The following is a 6625-nucleotide window of genomic DNA, read 5'->3' as shown; positions in this document are numbered from 1 at the left end:
TTTCATTCGTGTTTCTCACATTTTATGAGATGTCATTTCTCTGTGTTCTCAAAGTAAGAGCATGAAATTAATGAGCCGTGACATCATGAGCCCAATGGAGTCATTAAAATGTTATTATTAGACACAAAACGGTCATAATTCCACGCGAAACAGATTCATCCACATTTAGGGTTTTCATGTGTTTGTTTTGTTTTCTGAAATCTGCTGCTAAACTGTGTTAAAGATGTTTCAGATCATCACAGAAAGTAAAGGCCTAAACGAGGTTGCAGAGATATATTTATATAGTCTGTTGGAGACAAATCAGTGTTAAGAAAGAGTGTATTTATATTGGAATTATTGAAATGCATAACAATAAAGCAGTGCAAATAATAAAAACCAAACAACAACCGATATGTTTAATAATAATAAATGTAGTGGGTTTATGATTTAATGTTGTTTTGTCTCGCGTTTCAAACTCTTTGATTTATGCGCGCGATCAGAACAAGGCCTCGCTGAACTCAATACAACTCATTACCCTTGAGTATAATTAAAGAGATGATTCAATCACTTATTTTGTAAATAAATGTACGAATTATATTTCAATAAAAATGATATAGGCCTATAGCATAGTTTGCATTTCGCTTGATCTATTGCGGTTATTCTGACATGGCGAATTAGTATTTCCGAAATCGAGTGATTAGTAGAATAACCCTTCATGTGCAGAAATATGAAGTAGAGGAAATCATCATACTTTATTGCAGACTCACTGTAAAACAAACAACAGAAAAAAACAAAAACATTAAAGAAAAAAATCAATGCGTTGCAAAAGTGTCTCCACAACTTGAACTAATAACGTGTAGCCTAGATACTGAAAGTAACATAAATATCCGTTTTTATTATGAATTCAGGTTGATTTGGACACTTTTTCCAATTTATCTCAATGGTGTCCCAATCACCCTGAATTCACCCTAAATAAAATTCCTTGAAGTACAGGCCTAGATTATGATGATGGGCTCTATATGGTGTTTTACTGCATTCAAAATGAAGACACAATAACTCCTCAAACAATTGCATCGCTGATTCTCAGAGTTTGGTGCTGTGAGGAGCAGGTGGAGATGATCAAGTGTTTCAGGACTGTCTCTGTCTTCTCAGTCAAACTCCATCATATGAACAGGATGAAGGGAAACTCATCAAACCGCTGCTTGTCCCTCAACATCTGTTCTGATGGATCGAGGATTCAGGTATGAGTCCCATGAAATGAACATGTAGTTTCTGTGTTTGTACACATTTGATGCGCAAAGATACTAGTGTTTATGCAGATGATTGCGAAACATCAGATTCGAGGTCAGCTTCAACACCCAAAACCATCAAATGAACGAATTAACGCTTGCGGTAAACGTCAGAAATCATACAAAATAGTGTGTTAGACAGACTACAATTTTTAAAATGCGCAATTTGAAATGAAATGCCTCAAGAAATGATTAATCTGCTCTGTGAGTCACATAAGGCCTGTGTGAGCGCATTATTATCGCGTTCAGGATTCACCCCAATTGCTTTGTTGGCTGTTTTTAGGTGGAAAGTTCTTGGATTTAAATGGCACACTTACGATTTATGCTGAGAAATTAGATGAATATTTGACAATAATCACCACATTAATTCCTGGCTGTTGGGTTTGAATCCACTGATCCCAAAAAAAGGTTATTATGAGGCCTGTCGAGAGACTTCAGAAAAGTACAATTCCATTTCTTAACATGAGTATTTTCCTTATGCGTGGATCTGTTTTGGGTTAACATGGGCCAGCGCATTTGAAGACTTTGAATTGATGGTCCATAGTTTGAAGTTATTTGAGCGCGTGCATGTGCCGAGAGTGATGCGTCCAAAGAAGAGCACGAGCCTCTTTACATTCTTCGGCATAAATGCAGCGAGTCCGACGGTTCAACTTTCCGGGAAAATGTGTGTAATGACCAAGAAAAAAAAGAGAGAAAAAGAGAGAGCAGGGCCTTAAGCTTTAGTCTCAAACACAAACGGGCTGATCTGGAAATCATTCGCAGATGGAGCTTCATTTTGCCACTCAAAACGCTATTGGCATTGAAATGATCACATGCACACACGAAATTCAGCGATTATTCGGTTCAGTAAAGATCCTTCTTGTCTAGACGTAGCCTGTTTTCTGTGGAGATTAATACATTTCTTGGTGTTTTATATCGATTTATTTGTTTGCATGTTTTAGGACACCGATGATAAAGAATTAGAAAATTTGTGGAACGTTTTTCTGTGAGGTCATAATGTAAATTCCAATTAACTTTTGACGGGTGTAATTGTGTCGTCATGTAATGAATCGCTCTGTTGTGTGACATGTATGTTCAGTGTTTCAAGCGTGACATTTGTCATGTTGGCACAGGCTGCTTCACTAGTCTATATTTTGACAGGATTTGCAACTTTAACATGATGGCCTCGCAATTTCCCGCTACATAAGTAGTTTTTTACTATCCCGTGAATGCCTGTGTATTTTTGGTCAAATTTTGGACGTCAAGGACAATTTCTTTATACACGCTAATAGAGCGCGCCTGTCACACATAATGGCGGCGTAATCAGGGCAATCATTTTCCCGCGCAGAGACATGAGCCAGTTGTTGTTCTAGATCAAATTTCACGTTTAATGAAAGAAAATTGGCATTTCAGACACTTCAGTCTCGCGGGTCAGAATCGTCCACCTGCGAGACGTTCATTTATCTCCTAATTAAATTATATTTTCGCTTCTTTAAGTCTGCACACGTGCTTTTGCTCCGCGGGTTTTTTCCCGCGCCTTCTTTCTTGGTGAATCTCTACCTGCTCGAGCATCAGATCACCAGTAATGCGGCCGTGAAGGACTCGATTGCAGTGGATGTGTGTGATGTGAAGCAGATGTTTCGCGCGTGGAAATGCTTAACAGGTGCTCGCGCGTGTTTAACCTCACGCCTCGAGCAGTTAACATGTCACAGCGTCAGTCTAATTATCATGTCTAATTACACTCCCGCTTGACTTTTAGGGATGTTTCTGCAATAAATGGGATATTTAAGAGTTTCCCGAAAACAAAACGGAAAGATAGTATTCCATTGTCCTCGCTTTAAAATATAATTTCAGATCAGATGATTATGAATACTATTTATTTTATTGTCTAAACTTCATGTAATGTAAATCATGTCTGATAATAATTCAAAATAATATGCTAAAATGATAATTATGCTAATGCAATTCCCCAGTTCTCTTAATGACTTGGGCGAAACAAAATATATAATAGGATATATAAACGCGATGGATTTCACTGTAAGCGTTTTTGCAGTTGCGCTTATTTGGTGGATGCTTAATCTGCTGGTCCCATATTTATTGTAAACATACAGTCTAAAAAATGTTTAGTTGAAAATGGACAAACCCAGTGATTGGGTTAAATGTTTGCCCAACGTGCTGGGTAGTTTTATTTAACTCAACTGTTGTTTAAAAATGACTATATGTCTGGCTTAAAATGAACCCAAAATATGTTGGAAATTAAAAATCAGACACATAATTACTAGAGGCAACAATAATAATGAAAAGGTGAACATGTATTAATACGCAGTTTATTAAATGTTTATTGTTTAATCATTATTCATTAAACGTATTAATAGCCTAAATGTTAATTTATTAAACATATTAATAAATGTTGATTTCCAACATACTTTGGGTTCATTTTAAGTAAGAAACACAGTAATTTTTAAACAATAGTTGAGATAAATAAAACTGCCCAGCAGGTTGGGTCAAACATTTAACCCAACCACTGGGTTAAAACAGCCCAATTGCTGGGTTTGTCCATTTTCAACCTAACTTGGGTTGTTTTTAACCCAGCATTTTTTTTTAGAGTAGGCTATTATTATTATATAAAATATAGCCTAGCCTATTTTTAAAAGAATTTTAAGATTCTTCTATTTCAGTTAAACAAAATTACATTGTTGCCCGAGGCCTGTAACGTGACGTGCACAAGGTTTTGCAATAATCAGAACGCAAAGTATTTATTTTGTGTCCATTGTCTCGGATGAACAGCGAAGCTCCATTCAGTAAGTCGAGACTCCATTCCGAAGCTGCGCGGAAAGTTCTTCTGGAACAGTCGTGATCTCACAGTCTCTTCAGAGTCTGATGATGATTTATTTCAGTCTGGAGATCCCGGGAGCTCCATTAGGTCAAACCTCCCCATGACTTTACGAAAACTCTCAGAAAATCCTCTTTTAGCAGGTCTATTTTTGCTGTTGGTTGGTTTCTGAAAGTTGAACATTCTGCTGTTTATTATTCTTATCGCGCATGAAGCTCGTTCTCGAACGATATGAAGCTGGAGAAACTGGAGTTTAATCTGAGGAGAGTCTGACACGCGCTTCGAGACTCAGTGTTTGATGTAAGTACAGTTTGAGTGTGTTATCGAGAGTCTGCTGATATCAGGTCACAGTTTTAGCCAAATTCATTCTCAAATAATAGATGAAATAGAAACTCACACCATGATATCTGATCTCTGGGGTGGAGAAATCTTCAAACTATAGAAGCATTTAGACTCAAACAAATGTGCGGAATTTGGAAGTTTATTTTTGTATATAGTTTATATCAGAGATTACAGCATTGAGTTTGATCAGTTATTACTGATTTTTACTGAATCACTCTTCAGGTGTGTGATATCCATCTGTTACAGTCAGTCATTAGTGTTATTTCCTGGCAATATCTGTGTGTGTGTGTGTGTGTGTGTGTGTGTGTGTGTGTTTCCTTCACCATATGACACCCGACACACCCAGCATAGTGTTTAACTGAGGCCAAGATCATACAATACAGATGCACAAGGTGTTAGTCTTTCTTTCTTCTTTCTTTTTCTTTTTACCATAGACATCTATTGTTTTATATAAGTAATTCTGTTGTTTTATTTAAATACTATAAACACCCTAATAGAAATGTTTTTGCATTTTTAGAATTAAAAATAAAAAATTTTTTACACTCTTAAAAACAAAGTTTTTTACTGGCATCGATGGTTCCATGAAGAACATTTAACATCCACTGAATCTTTCCATTGCACAAAAGCTTCTTTATAGCGGAAAAAGGTGTTTTTTTAGATTATTTAAATGTTCTTCACACTTAGAAAAGATGCAGAACTGATCCCTGAAAGGTTATAAACTCTATAAACTCTAGGGTTCTTGACTTAATTTTAAAGAACACTTTATGCCAAAAAAGTTCTATATAATGAGAAATGTTTTAAATGATTGAATACTTTCATGTTTAACATGATATTTTTTTAGTGAAGTATGTTTACGAGCTGCTTAATTCATGAAATTTTATTAAAATAAATGAAAAATTAATTAATTAATTCTAAATCCATAAAATGATCCCATGATAGAACCCTCTTCTGGTTTTATCATCTGATACTTTACTTGTAACACTCTTAGAAATAAAAGTTCCAAAAGGGTTTTTATTTTTGGTTCCTCAGTGATCCGTTCTTAAAAGAACCATTTGTGAAGAACATTTTAATAATCTATAGAATCTTCAGTGGTTCCATGGATGTTAAAGGTTCTTCATGGAGCCATCGATGCCAATAAAGAAGCTTTAAGAAACTTCAGTTCATTATAATTCTGTTTCAATTCTTGCTTCTTAGTTTTCATTAAACGAAAAGCTCCATCATTCTCACATTCAACGCTTCAGAGATGATGCAGTCCAAACAAAGGCACTGTTACCAAAAACATTCACATAAAATATTTTAGAGTTTTCCAGTATCATTATATGGATTAAATTGAGAGATCAGATCTGACAAATTCTGTTTAAACGTCTCAAATATTTGATCATGTTTGAATGTCCAACTTTCTCTCACTTTTGTAAATTCAGTTCAGCTGTATTGGCATGACAATTACAGATTAGTATTGCCAAAGGATTTTAAGGATAAGAAATGTTTTAGAAAAGCAAGAGAGAGAGAGAGAAAAAAACATTTAAATCCTTAAGAAAGATTTTGCAAAAATATGTAGCCTATGCATATATATATATATATATATATATATATATATATAATATGTATATGTATGTATAAAGAGAGAATCCATGAGTCGTGTGTAACAGTGTGAATGTCGTATTGTCAAATATACATTCATATTCATGCATTCCAAGGGAATCGAACCCATGACCTTGCGTTGCGAGCGCTGTGATCTAATGTTTGAGCTAAAGGAAAGTGAAGAACATTTTGATAATCTATCAATAATCTTTTCTCTGATCACGGATGGATTCAGTGTTTCGATGTTCGTGTTTGATTTTCATGTGTTTGTCTTCATTTCTCTTAAAATCATCACTTCATCTGTATTTAGGAAGGATTCGTCTCTCATTAACTTGTTTGTTTAGTAAGTAATTTGCCAATTTAGTGGCACATGATTTCTTTATCATAATCATTACTGTATGTAGTGTAAAATCATCATCATGCACTGTTTAAAAGTTTGGGGTCAAATTGTTTTTTTTTTTTTTTTTTTTAAACAAGATTACATACAGTAAAAACAGTAGGCTAATATTGTGAAATAATATTAAATTTTTAAATCAGCTGTTTTCTATGTGAATATATAGTAAAGTGTAATTTATTCCTGAATTTTCAGCATCATTACTCCAGTCTTCAGTGTCACATGATC

The sequence above is a fragment of the Ctenopharyngodon idella genome, chromosome 14 (genome assembly GCF_019924925.1).
Source record: "Ctenopharyngodon idella isolate HZGC_01 chromosome 14, HZGC01, whole genome shotgun sequence".
NCBI lineage: Eukaryota > Metazoa > Chordata > Actinopteri > Cypriniformes > Xenocyprididae > Ctenopharyngodon > Ctenopharyngodon idella.
Note: the sequence above shows the minus strand (reverse complement) of the source record.